The 23,316-nt window shown below is 31.8% G+C and overlaps 1 protein-coding gene across 7 annotated transcripts in view; it reads left to right on the top strand.

The window, feature by feature from the left end:
- The window catches only part of LOC122515627 (homeotic protein distal-less), an 83,703-nt gene that overhangs the window by 57,197 nt on the left and 3,190 nt on the right, over positions 1–23,316 (top strand). The window lies entirely within an intron of this gene.

Here is a 23,316-nt window from a genome sequence, read left to right as displayed (position 1 = left end):
GATGATGAAGAACAGAAACAAGGATAAGATTGGACCAAAATCATTGTACCTAACAAGCAAGTGCTTCTATAATAAAGACCAACAACAACAACAAAAAAGTATAATCCAAGATGCGAGAAAAAAGGCAAAAAATAAAATAACTATAATAATAATAATAATAATAAGAAGAATAATAAAAAAATAAATAAGGGAAGAAAAGAACAGAAAAATGACAAAAAAGGAATAGAATTTTACGAGTAAAGAAGTCTCCTTTTCGAGAGGTACGAAACTTCAAGACTTTCTTTTATGGGTAAACTCTCCTTTGCGAATACCTTCTTCGTCGTTAGACACGATGGAAGGGAAGCTTTATGGTTTCGTTCGCGGACTCAGTACTTACTTACTTTACCTTGGACCGCCCATTCCAACGGCAACCGTGCACAGTTTTCTCTCAAGTTTTACCCATCGGTGATCTTCAAACTACTACTCTCGCATGATGCGAGAAAGAAACATTTTCTATAATATTTTTCTTACAGAAAATAGAAACTCTCTCTTCACCCCTCCCTATCCTCTTATTTTTATAATTTCCACCAACGTATATCGTATTATTTATTAAATATAAACATTTTTTTTAAATCGCATGTATTAAATAATTGAAAAGCCGGTTAAAAATAATTTGTACGATTCGAAATGAAAAAAACAGTCTGTCAATTTGATAGGAACAAATGTTAAATCAATTAGAAATTTGAATAATTAAGAATAACGTATGGAAAAAGAAAAAGAAAATAAATAAATTAAGCTTGCAGTACAATTTGTTGGGGGCCATTTTATCGGAGTGTATAAAAAAGAAAGTGTGAAGGGTTCGGACCTATCGATGAGTGTCGAAAGGGCCACAAGGAGAACCCATTGGTTAGATCCTTTTTTTTCCAACTCGTCATCCTTGTACACTCTGATTGGTCGGAAGGCGATTCACGTCTCCCCTCTTTTTTTCTTTCTCTCTCTTTCTCTTTCTCTTTCTGTCTCTTCTATCTCTCCATGTCACGGTGAAATTAAGCGTGCTTTTAACACGGTCCCCATATTTGGGACCCCTTTTTTTTCAAGAGCACACAAGAAGAAGAAGAAGAAGAAGAAGAAGACCGCCAACAGCGATCGATTCTCCTCCAATAACACGCGACCACTTTTTCTTTACGATGACAAAAGAAACATGGCGCGTGTGCTTTCACCAAGAGTAGTATTATTATCTTATCTGATATCTTTTAGATTATTATTTCGATATCTTATTTTCATACTTCCATTTTTTCATTTATTCGTCGTTATAATTCAATGGTATTGACAATAAGTTGCTAGTGGTCATGAATTATTGTCGGATTTTAATCATTTAACACAATTTTCATGTTATAAATTATTGATTCATATATATGATTTATGAGTATTAAAATATTTTTTACTGCAATATAATCGTCGTATACAAGCTTCTTATTCCGATCATATTAATTTATTGTTCTTTTTATTACTTCAAATTATTACGTTGCTTTTAATCGTTAGTTTCATTAACTATGATATCTTTAATTATCATGTTGAAAATAAAAATATCCAATAAAATATTTGATTTAATTCATAATTATCGATGAAATTCAATTAAATTCATATACGGGTCTAAACGTTAAGTGAATCACAATATTCCAATAAACGTTGATATACTTGATATTTTCCATACAAATATTTCCAATCGAGAAAAAAAAGAAAACATAAAAAACGAAGTTAGGTTCGGAGCGAGGTTGATTTGGGGAAATGAAAAAAAAATAGTATTAAATTCCTAGAGAAGCTCGAAGCATAATTTACAAATTCGCCCGTGCATGGATAGGAAGAAGAAAGCGTATTGCTGAGTTCAGGGTAGCAGAACGAATTTAATGGTACGTCGTCGACACGCTGGTTGCTTCTCTTTCCCCCCCTTTAACCTTCCTTTTAAAGTAGTATATATATATAGTATATATATATATATAAACCTCATAAATAACATCAGCAACAACAACAGAACAAGAACTAGCAACAGCAAAAGCAACAGTCTGTCTTTCGACAGTTTTAAAACGCATACAAATGCAATGATAGTTGCAACAGTATACTTCATATGTGTATGAGTATGTGTTTATGTATGTGTAGGACCTACCCTTCCGGATGACAGACGAACAGCGGAGTAGTTGTACGCATTGATGCGTATGAAAAAGCGCGCGCATGTCCGCCATGACTCGCCAGTAGCACGCGAGCGAACTAACAAATGAACGAACGAATGAACGAACGAGTAGTATACTCGGTAGCATTAGGGAGAAATATTCAGATGGACCTGCGGGGCCCCATTGTTATTCTACCGTGAAAACGGCCGACGTTGTTACCTTTTATTAGTGTAATTTGTCCTATTAACCGTTTCCCAAGCCTGCTTGGTTGCTTGCTTGCTTGCTTAGTTGGTTGGTTGGTTGGTTGGTTGGTTGGTTACTTACTGCTTTACTTGCTTGATACGTTCACCTTTTCTTCAACGGCTTTCCCTTCTGATCATTTTACTGGATAAAAATCGTCAAGGCATCTGACTCAGTTCTTATTTCTTCATACATTTTTCTAGATCCATCCTTTTTTTTTTCTCCACGATCTATTCGTATTTTCTCATAATTTATCTTACGAACCGAGACATATTGGAAAAATCTTTGCGCTTTTTTATTGTTTTTATAGAATATTTGATCATTATCGAGATGATTTAATGATTTATCAATGTGGGAATATATTTTGAGAGAATTTTATAACATTGTTTTTGATATTAGAATAATGGTAGCGTTGATTTTTTGGAATTAGAAATATTATTAAAATTAATTTTGCGCATCTGTCTTGCATATATTTGATAATAATAATTACTTAATAATTGTCACGTGATTAAAACTAATACAATTTCTCTGATATAATAATCCAATATAACTTTCTATCATACGAAATGAAAAAGAAAAAAAAGATTAAATTTATTAAATAATGAGCATACAATAAATAATAACACCTTAACTTTCTCTAAGATAATAAATTTCAAGATAAATTGTAAAACAAGTAGTATTGAAACTTTAAATCTTCGTGTAATCGCAGATAGATTAAAATCATTGCGATATCATCTATCAGGATTCATGATTAATTCGATTATTATTAATTTTTATTCTCACGAAGGATAGACATTTATGATTTCATTCGTAGCTTCCACGAAGTTTCGATGTTACTTGGTATATCTGTGTGTAACAGTACGTGTTAAAGTTCTTTTGAAAGGAAGGAAAGATGGTGGGGCCCACGCCTCGATGAAAGTTCTCTTCTCTGTTCTGTGGTTCTGACTCACCGATTGAGATTAATGAAGGTGCGCCTTAAAGGCGCCGGGAAAACGATTCCTAAGGTCAAACCATACACATTGTCTTCCATATGGTTGACTGTGCGAAAATCTCAAGTAACACAATGTGATTTCTTATTCATTAAAAAGATGTCAACGTCTTTATATATAATTTAAACTATAATTTTTTTTTTTTTAAACAATATTTTCTTCGAGTACGAGAATTTTTTTTTATCAATCGAATATTATATTCAGTTAAGAAAAAAAAACATCTTTCTTTTATTAGTTGGGAAAATTTTCATTTGCAACATTTCCATTAATAAAAAAAAAAAAAAACATTCGTAAAAGACAACGTCAATGAAAAATATTAGTAGATAAAAAATAAATAAATAAATAAAAATCGTTTAAAAAATAATAATCCACAAATTTTGTTAGAAAAATAATGAAAATGAATGATGAAGTGCAGATGAATTTCACTTTCATACACGCTTCTAAAGAATTCACTTATTCGCATATCTAATATTTGCAAAAGAGAGAGAGAGAGAGAGAGAGAGAAAGAGACTACTATTGGAAACTTATGTGAATGAGCGTAGGCAAGTGCGAGAGAGAGTAATACACGGTGTATCATAGTTAGCCATGGTGATCGTGTTCTGCGATAACATCATCCACCTTCTTCTTCTTCTTCTTCTTCTTCCTTTTCTTCCTTTTCTTTCTTTTCTTCCTTTTATTCTCTGTGTTCGTAAGACAAGTTACATAACATTACCTTGCCGTTAAAGACGAAACAATGGTCTCACGTGAGACAGCATGAGGTGCCAGAGATAGACGATATCTCGAAGCTATCCAAGTTCTCTAACACCGGACCACATCAAGCGGCTCTTTTCACGCGTCCCCATAGCCGACGTTTCGCTTGGACGCCTAAGTTAATTACCGATTAATCGTTGAGTGCTAAGACATTGGCCTCGTACATATAGATACCACGATTATCTATATATTATTAAACAATAATAATAATAATAAGAAAAAAGTCATTAATAATAGACAATTACGATATTTTATCTTATTCTTTTTTCCCTCGGGGTTATTCATCAATTATATTTATGATATTAGTCATCAATACGGTTATTAAGACATTTGGTTTAAACAAATACTCGATTGTATATTAGTTCATTTATATTTAAACATTGATAATTATTGTTAATATATTATTTATTGTTTCTTTCATTTATGGTATGGTAATCGTTCACGAAAGTTTTCATTTTTCATTTGCATACTCTCAGTTTCATTTGCACTCTCTTATAAAGTACTCATTTGTAGATTAGTATAATAAATTTATATTTAAAATAATTGATACTCGTGTTAACATATTATTTTTGTTTCTTTCATTTACGATATAACACAATCGTTCACGAAACTTTTCATTTTTCATTTGCATACTCTCAATTTCATTTGCATGCAATTTCATTTGCATTACCTTAAAAGTACTCAATTGTACATTACTCAATTTATATTTAAAATTGATACTTATGTTAAACATATTAATTTTGTTTCTTTCATTAACAATAGAAGAAGATTCGTTCATGAAAATTTTCATTTTCATTTGCATACTCTCCTTTCATTTGCATCCTTTTTAATCGATAAAAACTTTTCGTTTTAATTAAAAGAAAATGTTATTAGACGTATATAAAATAGATTTTTGTGCAAATATGATAAAACAAATATATAATAATAATTACTTCATTAAAATTTTATTCGAACATTTTGATTTATTGATAACGAAATGTGGTAGAACTAATTGAAAAAAAAAAGAAAAAAAAAAGAAAAACAAAATAAGGTGGTAACAAAACGAAATTGGAAAATCCTTTACTCGCATTCATTGTTCGTATCGCGTAGGTTCAATAGAATAAGCAAACAATTTATTACGCCTACACCTCGAGGCGCATCCCATAGTAATATTATCGTTGATCGCTCGTTGCTTCTTACAAACGATCGAAACCACCGATCGAGAAGAGCTTCCATGGAGAATTTAACGCAGCTCTTGCCGCCGGTATCTCGGCCTCGTAATTTTCCTCTCTCGTTACGCGTTTCCCTTCCTTTTATTTATTTCCTATCTCTCTCTCTCTCCCTCTCTCTGTCTGTTTGTTACTCATACGTTCGCAGTAGTTCGAAGAATTTGCTTTCGTTAGTTTTTTTCTTTTTCTTTTTTCTTTTCATTCTCTACTAGAAATAATATCCTATTCGTTCGAAATTGTTGTCGATGGTCTTGCTAATTTCACAAAAGTTTCAAAAAAAAATTAGTTTAATCACACACACACATTTTTTTATAATTTTTATATCATTTTACAATTTCATTTGCAACCTCTTATTTCCTATCTCTCTTTCTCTACGTTTCTTTATGTTAATTTTGTTGTTGTTATCATTTCATTTTCAATTAAACTCGACCATTGAACTTTACTTGAACATAAATAATAAATTATTTTGTATAAATTTATATTTAATTTAATATAAAAACGTAATCGTACGTAAGATTTGTACGATAGTTAAAAACAAATTCATCGATAATAAATCTAGCAAACAAAACGTGTTTTAAACGAAACAAAAAGAATTCAAAGATTTTCTATACACAATCGACAAAAATTCTGTTAGAACGTGACGCATTTTACACGGTAGCAAATTGAACGTTGCATCAGTGTTGGTAAAAGTCCGACAAAGTTGCTAACCTTCTTGTCAGGATGTTGAGTATCGCATTCATTGCATTCCCGTTGGTATATCCTTCCTTCTTAACCTTCTTAAGAAAAGAATAACAAAAAAAAGAACAAAAAAAAAAAGCAAAGTAACATCCTAGGCACGAGATAAATCCTAGAACGAGCGGTAATAGGGCTAACTGTTGGGAATCTTCTAACCGGTGTTAAGTTGAGTCTTCTACTTGCGTTATATGTGCATCATACACCATCGTAAGTATAAAACAGAAAATATAATACACGTTACATTGTTATATATACATATATACATATATTTATAGGTATATGCTACACCAAGTATTATACATAAATGTAGAAGTCAAGTGTATATATACCGTAGAAAGATTTCTGGAGCGATAAAATCCTACGAGCGAGGAACTCATGTCCCGTAACTATCTACTTGTACGGTCTACTCCTTTTCGTGTGCTCACCCACTCGAAGGCCTTTACGAAAGACGAATGAGAGTAAGAGAGAGAGAGAGAATGAAACTACGAAGACGACATTTTCCAGGAGAACGACTCACCACTAAGCTGGCCGAGTAAAAGCGTGAAATTACTGCCAACCTAACTAAAATTACCCCCTTTTCATCTTCCCCCTCTCTTCTTTCTCTTTCTTTCTTTCTTTTCTTTTCTTTTTTTTTTCTTTTCTTTTCTTTTTATTTTTCTGCTCTTACTTCGACCGGATTCTTCGTTACGAATCCCTTTCCTAACCTATCTTCTTGTTCTTTTTCGAATCGATGCAACAGCTCGGAAATTGTCATACCGTTTCCCGTTGGTATGTTGGATTACATCTTAAAGAAGTATTTTGGGTAATTCACGAAGATCACGTGTGATTATACGAATCATCCCCTTTTGTTTCCCCTCCACTTTTATCCCCCCACTCTTCATTACCTTTTGTTCTTTATTCAAGGGGATTACACGGTTTGTTTGTTTTCTTTTGGATTTTGTAATGAACGTAATTGAATTTGTATTTTTCATTTCTAGGGACGATCGTTTGTTAAATCAGGATTCATTTGCAATTAAATTTGCAAATGAATTTTTTCGTATTCTTTTTCTTTTTCTTTTTTTTTGTCTGTCTTCTACACTTACTTCAATCTACTTTCGTAACTACTGACACATTTTTCTGTTTCTTTCTTTTTCTTTTTTTTTTTCGGTAAGTCAGACGAATTAGTCTCGAGGATTAATTTAACATTTGACCCGAAAGCTCGAGCTTCGTTGAAGATTTTTTTTCTTTTCTCTCTTCGCAAAGTCTTGCCAACTTTTGTATTATTCAACGTGAAAATCACGAAAAATTCGCGTTTTACTTTTAATATATCGTAGTAATTATTAAATAAAAAAGTGAGAAATACTTTCTTTCAAGATCGTATCGGATTTTTTTAATCGAATGAAAGATTTTGAAACTTTGAGAAAATTTCGAAACGTCGAAAACGATTGACAACTTTTTTTGACGAATTTCATTCGATCGTATAGCTTCGTACTCATAAACGTGTGTTAATGAAATCAGTAAAAAGTACTTAACAAGTTTTACGACTGATAAATTATTAAATCGTCGTAAATTAAAGCGACGTATTACCGAGTCATATAAGTGGTATCAACTCGGACGTTTAAGGATCGTTAAAATGTGTCTATAATCTTAGCTAACTGTAACGAATACATAATGGGTTGAATAATCCTGTTAAATAATTTTCGTGATTTAGGATTTAATAACTTCATTAATATCTGATATTTATATTATCACAAATTTGGGAATATTTCAATTTAAACAAATATTTTGCAAAATATCTTATAACAAAATATTTATTAAAAATATTTAACGAGCAACACTAGCAGAACGATTAAAACAACCTGTCCAATTAGTTTAGAATGCAAATTGTTAAAGATTGAACATTACGTTTAAATAATAATGAAAAAACAAATAATGTTAATCGGATGATTAAGAGACGACTATAAATTGTCAACAATTGGTAATAAGAAAAAAGAAAAACAAATAATCTGATAAACATCAATCTAATTATCACACCTGTCCAATTAAAAACGTTCTACAATTTATTCCAGAACAATCAAACAACACATGATCAACTACTCAGATAATTAAGACAACTGTGTAATAACATGAGTAAAAGGTTAATACGATTCCTTAAGATTTAGGAACTAACTACTTGATCATTCCCTAACAATTTAGTTAATTATCACACCTGTCCAATTAAAACGTGCTTATACAATTTGTTCAGGATTGAGACAAACAAACGTTTCGAAGAACCTGAAATAAGATAATTCGGATAGAAACCTTTAACAAGGAACAATGAACAACGTGTTAACATATGTAAAATTAAATCAACAATTTGTGAAGAAAGTTGAGATCGTTAAAAACGTTGATAAAACGTTTCTAAGCCCCCACCACCAACCCTACCCCCACTCTTAAACCTGTCCAATTAAAACATGTTTACAATTCGTTCAGTATTAGCAAACAAACATCTTGAGGAACCTGAAATAAGATAATTCGGATAGAAACCTTTAACAAGGAACAATGAACAATGAACAACGTGCTAACATATGTAAAATGAAATCAACAATTTATGGGGAAAAGTTTAAAATCGTTAAAAACGCTGATAAAACGTTTGTCCCCTACTCTTACCCCCCCCCTCTTAGCCAGAATGATAAAACGTTCCCATGTCCCCATGAAGAATTAGCTCGGGCAAAGAAGTTTCCTCAAGAGAATCGTGGATGGAACGGAGTGCTCGTTTGTAGGTGGATACCTTCGTCACGGTGAGCGGTTCGCAGCATGGTTTACCGGACAATCGTGGTGGACGAGCTCGAGGACGATGAGAGAAGAGAAAAGAAGAGACAAGAGAGTAGAAACGAATGGCGAAAGAAGGAAGGAAGGAATGAAGGAAGGAAGGAAGGAAGGAAGGAAGGAGAATAGGAGGATAGAAACGTTTGTGAGAGAAGAACGGGACAGGGGGCAAGAGGAAGGGAAGTAAATAGGAGGGTAGGAGGGGTGAGGTGTGGTGAAGTGAGGTGAGGTGAGGTGAGGTGGGATAGAAGAAGGGATCTTCTTCTTGGTAAAGGAGGAAGAGAGGAGGAGAGGAGGAGGAGGAGGAGGAGGAGGTGCAGAAGTTGGACGAGGATGACCGTGGGGTAAGGGGATTGTCGTGCTGTGCTCATCGAGGTGTAGATCCTCGTCCCCTGGGTCGTTCCTACGTTGTGGTCAGCGTCCCACTAAGCCACGGTCACGTTTACGTTATGCCACGAACATTGTCATACGTGAACAAATTCATATAACCTTTATTTTTTATTACTATACACGATTTTTTTAATATGTTGGGAATAGAATTATCTTCTTTTTTTTGGGTGATACGAGGGATTGTCATATTTTTAGGGAATACTGTAGATGTTTGATTCTGATCATGGGAACGTAAGTTAAGTTATTGGATAATTATTTGATGGGATAATTGGTGTATAGATAATTTGATTTGAAAGTGGTGTACAGTTTGCGAAAACGGGGGGGTCAACTTTGTTAAGACATAAGATTGATTGTTAATTAAATTAACATTAGTTCTGTTAAATAGGAATCTTAAAAATCAGACATACCCAATTAAGAATATCATAAAAATCATAAACCCTTAGCTAAAAAGAATAAATAAAAACATAGGTTACTAGTCATCTTATTTGTCGAGTTTTTAGAATCCAACCCCCCCCATTTACGTTAGTTTACGGATTAAGATGTAACTCGTATACCTGTAACAAGTAGAAACCGATAAAGTCTAAAGAGACTAGTTAGAGATCGAACGTGTTCAAAGTTGAATAGAAGAAGTTTAAAAGAAAACAAAATAAAACAAAACATGAGAGATTACAAATAAAAATAATACTTGGATAGGATGATAAAAAGAAATAAATAGTATAGTGGTTCGGTACCCTTTACTTCGTGGAAACGGTAAAGCCCATTTGGAGAAGCCGCCGGTCGGCCGGCTTCGCGCTTCGTCGGACCGCGAGAGCGTTTCTGGACTTTTACGGAAATCGGGAAACCTGGATGGATAGATGGATGGTAAACTCACAGTCTATAGACGGCTGCCAGGCCATGGACGTACCTACCATGTTAAGATAGAACCGCCACGTATGCACATGCACCTGCCTCGCGTGCGTGAGCTCAGGTAAACTCGCACGAACAAACTCAGCCAAGTGTTCGCGAACACTTCCTAAGTTGGGTTAAAGGATTAAAAGGAAAACAACAACATCAAAAAAATTAACGACACACACAGACACACACACAGATATACACATGGTCGTTGGAGATTGAGATATCGTTGGGTTAGGTGAGTTAACTTAGCAAGATTCAATTTCAACTATTTCTTTTTTTTAAGCACCTTCTTTATTCATACTTGTTGTCATTGTCCTCTGATTACCGGTTTTCTTTCTTATTCGATCAGTATCGATAAAAGTTGCACTGTGTACTTTATAGTTTAGGATTGCGTTGACGAGTTTCCATAAGAAACAAATATAATCTTAAATGATTATTGTTATTGGTTTAAATAATTGTTCGAGGATAGTTTATAAACTTTCTTATCCATACCTGATTGATAATGTTGTTTCCTTTTTTATATCAATTTCATACTTTAAGTCAACTAATTTGGTATTGATGATAATAAATGATTCTGTTAGATTCCTGTTACCTCGAGGAATATGGTGGAAGTGTCTAAGCATCCTGTTTGACTATTAAAAACATAAGCAACGAGGTTGAACGAGCTAAGAGATATTCACAGGGGACTTGAACGGTGCGAAATGATGCAAAGAGGTGGGACTCGTTGAAGGAGGGTGGGATGGGGGTTTGGTGGAGGGGGGAAGGAGTACACTGTGGAAGTCAGGATCGGTTCCTATGCATGCGATTGCATGCGGATGAATAGGGCCTTTGTGTCTTGCGAACGACAGGCGGTACGATATACAATAACGGTGCCTTCAGATTTCTCACGTAATGCAGGTCCACGTTCTTTCCAATGACGCCTTCCTTCTTTTCGCAGCTTGCTCCTAAATTATTTCTTTCTTTTTATCTTACTTTAAAGTTACTTTTTTTAATTGGTCAAGATTTTATTATCTATATTTGTATCGGTATGTTGATTATAATTATACGTTTAAAAAATAATATTTAAATCTCTGTGTAAGGAAAGATTATGAATTCGAAGATCATTTTAATCAAATTTTAATAGATTTTAATTGGAAAAAATAATAATTATATTGAATTTCAGTTTTTTTTAACTTTTAGTAGATTAAAATTATTAGAATATTTGTATAAAATTATCGGATGTTTTTAATCGAAATGAATCATGTTTGAAATAAATATTTAATTGAATAATAATATTATAAATTGAATAATAATAATGTGTTATACAAAAACTGACGAAATAATAAAATCTCACATAGATTATTTAAATAATCGATTAAACGAAAATCTTGATCCCTAAACTAAATTTGAATATCTTTTTCTTATCCCAAGTAATACCGTTAACAAACGAAAATAATCTTTCCTACTGGAAATAGGAAGAACACACGAAAAAACGATGAGCATCGATTGGTATTCCAATAGACGGAAAAGGGTGTGAAATGTAAAATAAAAGGAATTGAGAGAAGAATAGAACGTATGATGTAACACAACACACATATTAACCGGCTTTATGACTTACATATGAATATGCATATAGAAATAAATTAAAGAAAAAAAAAAAAAAAAGAAAAAGAAAAGAGAAGAAAAGAAAAGAAAAGAAAAGAAAAAGAAGGAAGAAAGAAGGAAGGAAGGAAAGAAAGAAAGAAAGAAAAACAAAAAAGAAGAAAGAAAAAGGAGCGAGAACAAACGTTAGTTAAACAAAAGATCGAACCGATGTTGGTGAGGCCTCGTCTACCGGCAACACTTCGTGTATTTCAATCGTCACGGTTGTCAATCGTTGTTGTCAACTGTTGTGTCATGCGATACGTGAGCTCACTGCTAACTAAATTGTCTTTTCGATTTTACCAACTTTTATCTCTTCCTCGTTTTTAGGATATTCTAAAAAAGATAAAAAAAAGACACAATAAAGAAATATAAATAAAAGAAAATTCGAAGTTATCAACGAATCTTGGTATCAAATAACCTTTTGAATGCTATGGGCGCATATATGCGTCCAACGAAAACAATCCGAATCTACTCAGGACTCATATACGCGCTTATCAATTTATTCGATTATTCGTCTAACGATTTTTATCCAATTTTTTCCACTTTTTATCTATGATAAGAAAAAGTTAACGATTTATTTCGAAAAAATTTAATCAACGATCATCCGCACAAGTTGTTGACCTACTTTCGTTTCGAATGAAACAAAATTGTTTTTTCTTTTTTTTTTCACGTCACAGAAAGTTCACGAAAGAAGAATACTGTTCCGGTAAATTTTCCTTTTCGTGGCGGGACGGGGCGGGAGTGGGGGGAACAAACGAGGCGCAATTAATTATACCAAAAATTTCATTTTAAACTCGCGCACAAATGTGTGCACAATACGTACGCGTATGTATAGTGCTTATTAAACTGGAATAACCACGGATGGAAAAGTTATGCCAACGTTGTTGGAAGTGAACGATTGTTCTCTCTCTCTCTCTCTCTCTCTCTCTCTCAAAACTGTGTTGGTGCGATCGTAATCGCGCATAATCGTAACAAAGCGCGACGGCTCCGATTAAAAGCTTTTCGTTGCGCTTCCGCGTGGACTTTTCCCCCTACTGACCCCCCAAACCCCCCCTAAACGCCCCCTGTTCCCCGCTGCCACCTTCATTTCCACCCACCCCCGCCATTCTTCATTTTAATATCGTGCGCATCGTTGCACGAACTTTGAAATGAGCGATGGAATTAAAAAAAAATTACATACACACACGTACACACACACACACACATATGCGCGCGTACACACATTAGCGTGAAAGAAGAGGAATAAAAAAAATGTGACATAACTGACATCAAAGTGTCGGAGTATAAATAGGAAACGTGAATATATTATCATATTAATAATGGATTTGGAATTTGGAATTTTTAATATATGATAAACTAATTTAATTAGAATGATAAATTGTTGATCTGTAGATTAGAATTTATAAAGTATGAGTGTTATTTTCTTTTTCTTTTTTAAGTTAAATTATTGCAACGCTGTAATAAATTCTAATCTATTATAATAATTGAATATTACATTAAATATTCTATTATATATACTAAATTAGGATCTATTAATATTGAACTATACCAACTTCCTAACTATACATATTGAACCATATCAAATTTCAAACTTATAAATATAAAAATCATACTAAATCAAACTCAACCAATATAATACAACATTAAATCATGTAATCTAATAAAAAAGATTTTAAATATATAACAAACAAAATCATATATATGAATAAAATTACAAATATAAAATCATATACATAAATTATGGAAGAAAGATAAAATATTTAGTGGGGGAAAAGGTAAGCAGCAGTAAAGACAGAGAAAAAAAAAAAGAAAAATAACAATGCGAAGAGGTCCGATGCACCGTTGGGGAATTTTCGTTGTTGTCGAGGTGGCACTGCGCATCACCGATGCCAGGCAGGAAGTGGGAACCGCCGAAGCAACGGCAGGCAACGAGGGGGCCCCTGTTGTCGAGGGGGAGGCTTCGTGCTTCGTCGTTGCATTGTGGGAGTGAGCGAGTGAACGAAATGAGAAAAAAAAATAATATACAACACCGACACAGACAGACGGAGAGAGAGAGAGAGAGAGAAAATGATCGAAAGAGAGAAGAAGAAGAAGCATTATAGCATTATGCGAACGAACGAACGAATGAACGATTCGAACGGGGCCCTAGTGACGCATTTACGCGGCTATTATTACTCCCTTCTATCCCCTTCGTCCTACCCCATCTCCTCATCAACCACCACCACCACCGCCACCACCACCACAACCACTACCATCAACTATTTCTCTCCTGGTTCAGCTTCAACCCTCATCCAAATTATAGATACCTAACCACTTACGTCGTTAAAAAATGTGACACGCGTTACCATCGAATTTTACACGCTTTTATAGACCCTAATCCAACCCGCTCGTTATGTTTTCTTATTGGCATCGGTCATTTCCTTCATTTGCTTTTAATTATTTTCTTTTTTATTACAATTAAGATTGAATTTAAGTTTGTGCTGATTATATTTATTTTAGGGGTGAAGGGAATATCGTATTAGTTTCATTTAAAATAATTTTATTATATTAAATTTTTAATTGTAACTTAACTTATAGGTTAGATTTAGGTATGAAGTTTAATCGAGATTTCTATCGATATTATCGAATGAAATTGTACTGATGCTGAAATTTCGATTCCCATGATCTGAAATTTTGATTATATTGTATAGCAATTTAAGGAAATAGGTTAAAATAAGATTATAAGAATAAGATTCGGTTTAAAGATAACCCCAAAAAATGTATATATAATCAAATATTTCATCAAACGCAATCCTTTTACCAATCTATTCGAATCAGAATATAATCGAAAATTTGCACATGTTATATAAAATCACACAATCGACTCAACACTCTCGTTTCAAATCAAATTAAGTAACAACACTCGGCGTATCGACATAACCTCAAAAAATGTGCCCGCGTTGCTTACGTTAAACGAAAAAAAAGAAAAAAAAAACTACAAAAAGGAGAAACCAATCAAATCATCATTCTTCCTTCAAACCCGATGAAACGAATGTAAGAAACGATAAACGAAAAATACGTTAACAAAACAATTTAAGATATTAAGATTACTATCTGTTACTTAAGAAATGAAACAAGGGTAAGAAAAATAATAATAGAAGTATGAATTTGATTACGACAGGGGGAATCGTGAATATTTCTTTCATTCCAATTTGTAACAAACATTTGATCTAACATCGTGGATTAATAATTCTTCATTGTTAAAACGAAGTGAAGTCTCCTAGACGATAAATTCTACTTCGATCGATAAACTCGGAATTCAAAGAACGAACGTACGAACGTACGTACGTACGTGGCCTTCTTTTATATTTCCAAACGTTCGTTCCAACCGTGCCATTCCACTCGACTTTCGATTTTGCATAACGTATTCCACGCAGCTATTGTATGATCTATAGATCATCGAACTGGAATGACGTTCCCTCGTCGAAAGAATTTTTTTTCATTTTTCTTTTCGTTGTTAATTTTTCTTTTCTACTTCTTCTTCTTCTTCTTCCTTTCTTTCTTTCTTTCTTTCTTTCTAATTTTTTTTTTCATTTAACCGTACACTCGACCTCGAATTTCACTTACGATCGTCTCGTCACACGCTGTTTAAATAAAAACATAAAGAATTCTATGCGGACAGAAAGATTGATATTCCTCAATGTTACAATGTGGATGATGAATTACGATACTTTCATCGTAGAATCTAATAGATATTCATGATTTTTTTTTCTATTTCTTTTTAATTCATTGAGTAATAATTACGAGTGTGCGCTTGCCGTTTAATAACAATTTCTTCTTTTTTTTTTCTTTCTTCTAAACGCGATAAGAGTTTTGTATTAATTATTTTCTAAGAATTGTTGCTTAATAAAACGTTGCAATTTAGTATCGTGATTCTATTGATGGGTAACAGTTACAAATTTATATCTTTCTTTTTTTTTATTTGATTATAAGAATTTTTATCTAATTTTTATTGGTTTTGTAATTTTACTATATGCCTAATATGGAAATATTGTTAAATTGGTATTATAGTTATATAATTTACATTAAATATCTGCAATATAATCTATCAATTATTTATTAATATTAACATTTAACAAATTCACTATCACGTGTGTACTATTTTGTAAATTCATAACGTGACGATGAAACGTCACTATGTGACGATGAAACGTCACTACATGACGATGAACGTGACTAAATCAAATTCATTGAACAAAAAACGAGTGAAACCCTAAAAAAATTATTTACATAATTCAACTATAAATTTAACACTAAATCCATTCGGTTTAACACTACTTCTTACCGTGAGTGATCAAATTATTACTTTAAAAAAAAAAAAAACATATATCAAACATATAATTGGATAATGAACAAAATATTATTATTAATTTAAAAATAAATAATCCACATTCTCACATACATTGTCAGAGTATTTTCAAAAAGAAATACGAGTAAAATATATCCACATACAAACACGAGAGAAATAATGAATAAAAGAAGATAGAAAAATAAATGATAAAGTAAAGAATCGAAGTTGAATTTGTAAATTGCGTGGGAACGATGTGTAAAAATGTTTTAATCGAATAGAATAGGTTAGGTAGAAGGGTACGAAGGGGGAACCAATGATAAAATTAGTTTGTTAGGGCATTGATGGAACGTGTGCCGCAGGTGGACAGTATCGCAACGATACGCGTGATTATTTATTGTGCGGACAGATTGGATCATTCAGAAGCTCGGGGAGCACTTCGGTAGGAAGGTAGATAGATAGATAGGTAGGTAGGTAGGTAGGTAGGTAGCTTTGCCAGCTAGGGGGGAATTTAACCACCCCTTCATCCACTATGGGAATAACTCGATTCGAACGAACGATACACCCGGTGGTCGTACATAACCTTCAATTTCCCGTAAAGCTTAACACTCGTACTAAATAATTCAATCGCTCTAATAAACTATAATAAAATATTTCACTTTTTTTTTTCTTTTATAAAAGTATCCAGGCATCTTATTTTGCAATCGTACGTTTCAGATTATCATAACTCTCGTATATTATTATTTACTATAGAAAATATATAGTATGTGTATATATATATATATGTTGATCAGTCGAAATTACAAGTTTTATAAAATTAGATCTATTTTAGTTGAAACAAAATCGAGTTTGTAAAAATGGAAAGTAATTGCTATAGTTAAAAATATATATATATATGAAAAACTTCTCTTATCTAACTCACGCTATTACTCGTTCGCTATCGTTATCGTTTAAGTATAATATGTACCGTTCTCAATTAACCTCTTTTTTTTTTGTTTGTTTCTTTTTTCCTTTTCTTCTTTTTCCTCATTCCTTCTTATTCCTTTACTAAAAACTATAAAAAAAAAATGTCTAATTTCGTATAACTTCTAATCATTTAATATACAATAAATTAATAAGTACTTAACCGATGTGTGAAAACTAAAAAGAAAATAAAAGAAAAGATTTATCAATGAAAGTAAGTAAATGAAAACGTTTAAGTATAATAAATTGGAATAATAGAAAAAAGAGAGAAAGAGAAAATAAAACATTTCCTTTATGGTTTCATGTTGGCACGCTTGAATATAAAGACGGAGTGGGTGGGAGGAGGTGGGGGGTCTAGCATAAAAGTTTTATCGCTCACGCCTGGTGATAATTAGGTTGAGAGGTACACACTTGCATTGGCCAAAAACTAAAGTAAAACGATGCACCGTTATCAAGACACACACACACAAATACACACAGATGCACAAATATATAAATGTGTGTGTGTGTACGTGTATATAAGTACGTTATCGCGAGTCAAGGACCATACTTCTCCGAAGTATACTAATTATGCCACTTATGTTCGTTCCGTGTAATTTACTAACGCACCCATAAGTGCGTCGTCGTAGATCTTTTCGACAATTCCCATACAAGTTTAGGTATTCTAATTAATCTAAACATATTTATAATAAATTTTTGAAGTTTACCTAAAAATCGATCGATTATTATTCTTCTACGATAAAGTTCGATTATATTTTTCCTATACAACCATAAAAAGTCAGATTATTATAGTTAGATATCGTCGTCTCGTTTAAACCACTTTTCATGAATATTGAAATTAGTATAATAACTCCGTACTCTCCGTATACTCGTTTTCGCATATTTATTATTATTTGTTTCATTTTTTTTGTTTTGTCTTGAATCTAGAAAATTCATTCGATCCTTTTTTTCTTTTTCTTTTTTTGTTTTCGCTTACGTAGATAACTCGTATCTCTTCTTTTTTCTTTTTTTTTTCTATTTTTGCGTTTTAGTTTCTTCATTATTTGTTTTTTTTTATTCTTATCTTGAAATTGAAATTTTATCCTTAGGATATATATTCTCATTGAGTATGCATCGGAGAGATATCGACAGCAACCCTAAGCTTACGTTACCTTATTTTGCCGCAAGCTACGACGGAAGCGATCTTTTCTGTCTTCGATTATTTTTTGTTTTTCCTTTTTTTTTTTCATTCCTGTAAAATCAGTGCGCATCAAACTCGAACGATTTGATTTTCTTTTCTTTTATTTTTTTTTCTTTTCGCATCATAGTTTGAAATAATTCGAAAGAACGTTTAATAAAAAAAGTTATTTTCTACACTGTTACTTATTATTATTATTATGATTATTAATTGTTTATTGAATATTTCGAAATTATTAATATTAAAAAAAATTGACTAAATAATTAAATAATTTATTTTGAACACAACCGTGAGTCCGTTTGTAGGTTGTTCGTTGTTAACTGGAGTAACCGTGCACCACCTGTGAAGTTACCTGTAATAAATAACATTTTGCGGGAAAAAAAAAGAAAAACAATAAAGGAAAAATGCACTCGATTCGTTTTCGAAAATAAACTGCACAATTGTTATCACCTAAATTATGAATGCAAAATAAAATTTCCTACATTCATTTGATTCTAAATTATTAATTTACGATTGTAATTAACATTTAATATTTTGTTTTTTTGTAATTTTATCATTAAATATATATTGTGTTGTTTCCTTTTGATTATTTTTTCCTTCTATACAATTTAGTTTAAGTTTGATTTTTTAGTAACCCCGTCGGCGTAAAAAACCAGTTCACTTGGTTCACGTTTGCTCTCCATATTTTTTTTCCTATCCCTTTCTTTATTCTATTTCTTATTTCTTTCCTTTTTTTCCTCTTCTCTTTCCTTCTTTCTTCATCCCCTGTTTACGTATGTATTCCGTCACGCGCATTTGCATGCATTTCGGTAAACCCGTCCAAGACTTTTTGTGCTTTCTTTTTTTTTATTTTTCCCTTAGCTGCGGATTCCTCGCCATTTGCCTTTCCATTGCTCTGGAATTCAAACCTTTTCGGAATCCTTTCTCTCCGTGTCTTGGAATTAGAAACCGATTGTGAGAATGTCGACCAAATGTAGTCCACGTCTAATTGATTTCTAAATACTAATTACTATACTTTTTTATTTTTTTATTTTTTTATTTTTATCAACGAAATAGTACAAATTTGTTTCAATGAAGTATTCAAATAAATGTAAACGAAATATAATGGATTGTTGATAAAATTTTAATAATTATTTTCTCATCTAAATTCAGATTCATTTGTTCGATTAATTTGGGTCTGACTAAATTTGCTCAATGTTTTTCTTTTATTTCTTTTCGGTTAATATAGTTCATTTCTTTTTTCTCTGTAAATTTAGGTTAGGTTTTCACTTCAATTGTTTTCTCTGCTAAAAAGTGCAATTCTGTTCAATTTTCGTTCAGGTTTGATACTTTTTAACTAAATCGACTTAATATTTTCTAATTAATTTAATTTAATATTGTTTTTTGTAACAAATTTAGTACAACTTTTAGGTTATCATTGGAATATAAAGATCTGGATAAAAATATAATATACATTTAGATCAGAGAAAGAGAAAGAAAAAAAAGAGAGAGTGAGTACGATCGAAAAGAACTAGCGAAGGGACGAAAAAAAGAAATTAAAAAAAAAAAAAATAAGAGAAGTCAAATAACTTAGAAAGGTTACGTGTAAAATCGAGATATCGTATACGCAACGAGCGTTCCGTTATTTTTATTATCGTTCAAGAACGATCGTGGCAGGCGTCAAAATATAATACTGGATTTACGAGACAGATATGCTACCGGTGTTGCCTTAACGCGTAATAAAAAAGAGCTTCGCTCAGTAAAGTATCGTAACGAAGTGTGCAAAGGGGTGTATTAACGAGAGTCCATTAAATCGCGCGTTCGCTTACTCCTCCGAGTATATTTTTGCATTAATTGTACATGGGGAAAAAATGAAAAAAAAAAAAAAAAACAAAAAGAACCAGAAAAAAACGTCTCCTAAATCCTACATGGAAAGATTTGAAGAAAAAAAGAAACCAAGATAAAACGTCTCCTAAATCCTACATGGAAAGATTTGAAGAAAAAAAATAAAGCTAGAATAAAATTATCATAAAAGATAAAACCATATTGGGATAAAAGTAATCCTAACAAATGAAGTTTAAGTATGCTCAACCGTAAATTTGTTTACGATTATTTTCTTTTTCTTTTAATCGTCATAATTTAACATATTTAATTGACATATCAATATATTCATTGTATTATATTAAAAATTAATTATAAACAACGTTCCCAATAATTTTCTACGTAAAAATAAATCCACAAATTATTGTAGAACAAATTTTAGTTCAGTTTAATCGCAAACACACAATTGATCAAACTCGACGAATAATAAATTAGAAATAATTTTGAATATGTAAACGAAACGAATTAAAAAACACATTCTGAAATGTCTTATTTTTTTTTCTAACGAATATAATTGAATGTTGGTTGAACTTTTATCGTTTGAAAAAAGTATTTCTAAAAAATGATAGGTACAAGAATAAGAATAAGAATAAGAAAAAGAAAAAGAAGAAGAAGAAGAAGAAGACACAAGTAAAAGTAAAATAATACTAACTGGACACTGTTGGCTTTTATCGGCAGTACCAAGGCATGCCTCGCAAATAAATCTCTTTCTAATTGCTCGTTGAAAAACTTTACTGTGCAAAGCACAACCGACAAAGGTTCCGAGCTGCTAGAGAACCCCTTTCCTCGACGTGCTTTATTTCGTTACGCGTGTCGAGACGAAAACAAGAATACAACAACAACAAAAACACACACACCAAAGTAAGAGAAAGAGAGAGAGAGAGAGAGAGAGGAAGTCCACTGAAGTGAGACAGAAAAATGTGTGTTAGAAAGAAATAAGCACTACTGAAAAATAACTGTCGTTCTAGCAGCTTTGTTTATTGATATTTACAACCAACGATGCTGGGGTATATAGACAAACCTAACTCGAGGGTTCTTCTTTTTATGCGAAACCTTTTTAGTCTCACTTGACTACCCTTTTATCTTCCTTCTCTCTCTCTTTCTCTTTCTCTTTCTCTCAAACTCATTTCTCTTTATTTTAGATACTTTCTTATTGTTTTGAATTTATTTTTCTACTTTATATGTCTGCTAATTTAGAATCTATTAAAATTAAATAGTAAATAATTGTAATTAAAGTTTCTAGACCACGAATAAAATAACAAATCTATGTGTGTAGAATGCATATAGTTATAGTTGAAGTTCCTAGATAACCTATGCAATAACGAATCTATGTGTATCAATGTGTATAATGCATATGTGGAATTAAAGTATATTTAATTATAGTTGAAGTTCCTACATCATGTATACAATAACAAATCTATGTATGTTAATATGTAGAATGAAATTTTATATAGTTATAAATGAAGTTCTTAGATCATGTATACAATAACAAATCTATATACGTTAATACCTATCTCAAATCAAATTGTATATAGTTATAATTGAAGTTCCTAGATCACGTATACAATAATATATATATAAATATCTATCTAAAATCAAATTGTATGTAGTTGTAATTAAAGTTCTTAGATCACGTATACAATAACAAATCTATATGTTAATGTGTAAAATTCATGCATAGAATCAAAGTGTATTTAGTAATAGTTAAAGTTCCTACATCATGTATGCAATAACAAATCTATGTATGTTTACATAAAGAATGAAATTTTATACAGTTACAAATGAAGTTCTTAGATCACGTATACAATAACAAATCTATATGTTAATGTGTAAAATTCATGCATAGAATCAAAGTGTATTTAGTAATAGTTGAAGTTCCTACATCATGTATGCAATAACAAATCTATGCATGTTTACATAAAGAATGAAATTTTATACAGTTACAAATGAAGTTCTTAGATCATTTATACAATAACAAATCTATGTAGGTTAATATGTAGAATGAAGTTTTATATAGTTATAAATGAAGTTCCTTGATTATGTATATAATAACAAATCTATGTATGTTAATATTTAGAATGAAATTTTATATAGTTATAAATGAAGTTTCTAGGTTATGTATACAATATCAAATCTATGTATGTTAATATGTAGAATGAAATTTTATATAATTATAAATGAAGTACTTAGATTATGTATACAATAACAAATCTATGCATGTTAATACCTATCAAGAATCAAATTATGTATAGTTATAAATGAAGTTCTTAGATCATTTATACAATAACAAATCTATGTATGTTAATATGTAGAATGAAATTTTATATAGTTGTAAATGAAGTACTTAGATTATGTATACAATAACAAATCTATATATGTTAATACCTATCTAAAATCAAATTGTATATAGTTATAAATGAAGTTCCCAGATTATGTATACAATAACAAGTATTAGTGTGTTAATGTGTAAAATGAAATGTTATATAGTTCCAGTTGAAGTTCCTAGATAACAAATGCAATAGGAAATCTATGTGCGTTAACGTGTAGAATACATGTGTTGAATCAAATTGAATATATTTATAGTTGAAATTCCTAGATCACGTATACAATAACAAACGTATATGTGTTAATGTGTATACGTGATGTGCACGTAGTGCATAGGGGCGAGGTTTTGCCGTCGGTGGTTGGCCATATAAAACGTGAAACAATGCCGCGCGGAACGGTGCGTTTCTTCTTTGCTCGAGAACCGAGCCCGCACTGCGGTTTTAATGAACTCGTTTTGACGTGACGACGCCTCGTGCACCTTCTTCGAGAATTTTCTCTCTTGTCTTCCCTCTCTCTCTCTCTTTCTTTCTCACTTCAAAACCCTTTTTTACCCACTCCCAATCCTTTCTCCAACGTAACCCCCTTTTTTTCTATTTTATTTCCATTCCCTTTCTCCAATGCATTTCTATTCCTCGTCATTGTAGTTGGTCAACTTCAAACTCATCATACCTAAGGCCGCACCCGAGCTTGTTAATTAAATTGATACTCGCGTTAGGTTGCATATTATTTGATTTTAACCCTTTCACGGGTTTATACAAATTTTTATTCGTTTTATATTTCTATTCATTTGGAATTATTTTCTTTTGGGAGAGGGTGAAGCAATTGTACGTTTACCAAAATTTGGTTAAATGGATAATTTATTATTGTTATTATTATTTATTATTAAACAAGGTATCGAATT

Source organism: Polistes fuscatus, unplaced genomic scaffold (genome assembly GCF_010416935.1).
Source record: "Polistes fuscatus isolate 324 unplaced genomic scaffold, CU_Pfus_HIC Scaffold18, whole genome shotgun sequence".
Classification (NCBI taxonomy): Eukaryota; Metazoa; Arthropoda; class Insecta; order Hymenoptera; family Vespidae; genus Polistes; species Polistes fuscatus.
The sequence above is the reverse complement of the archived record's forward strand: the minus strand, read 5'-3'. Positions and strand labels throughout refer to the sequence as shown.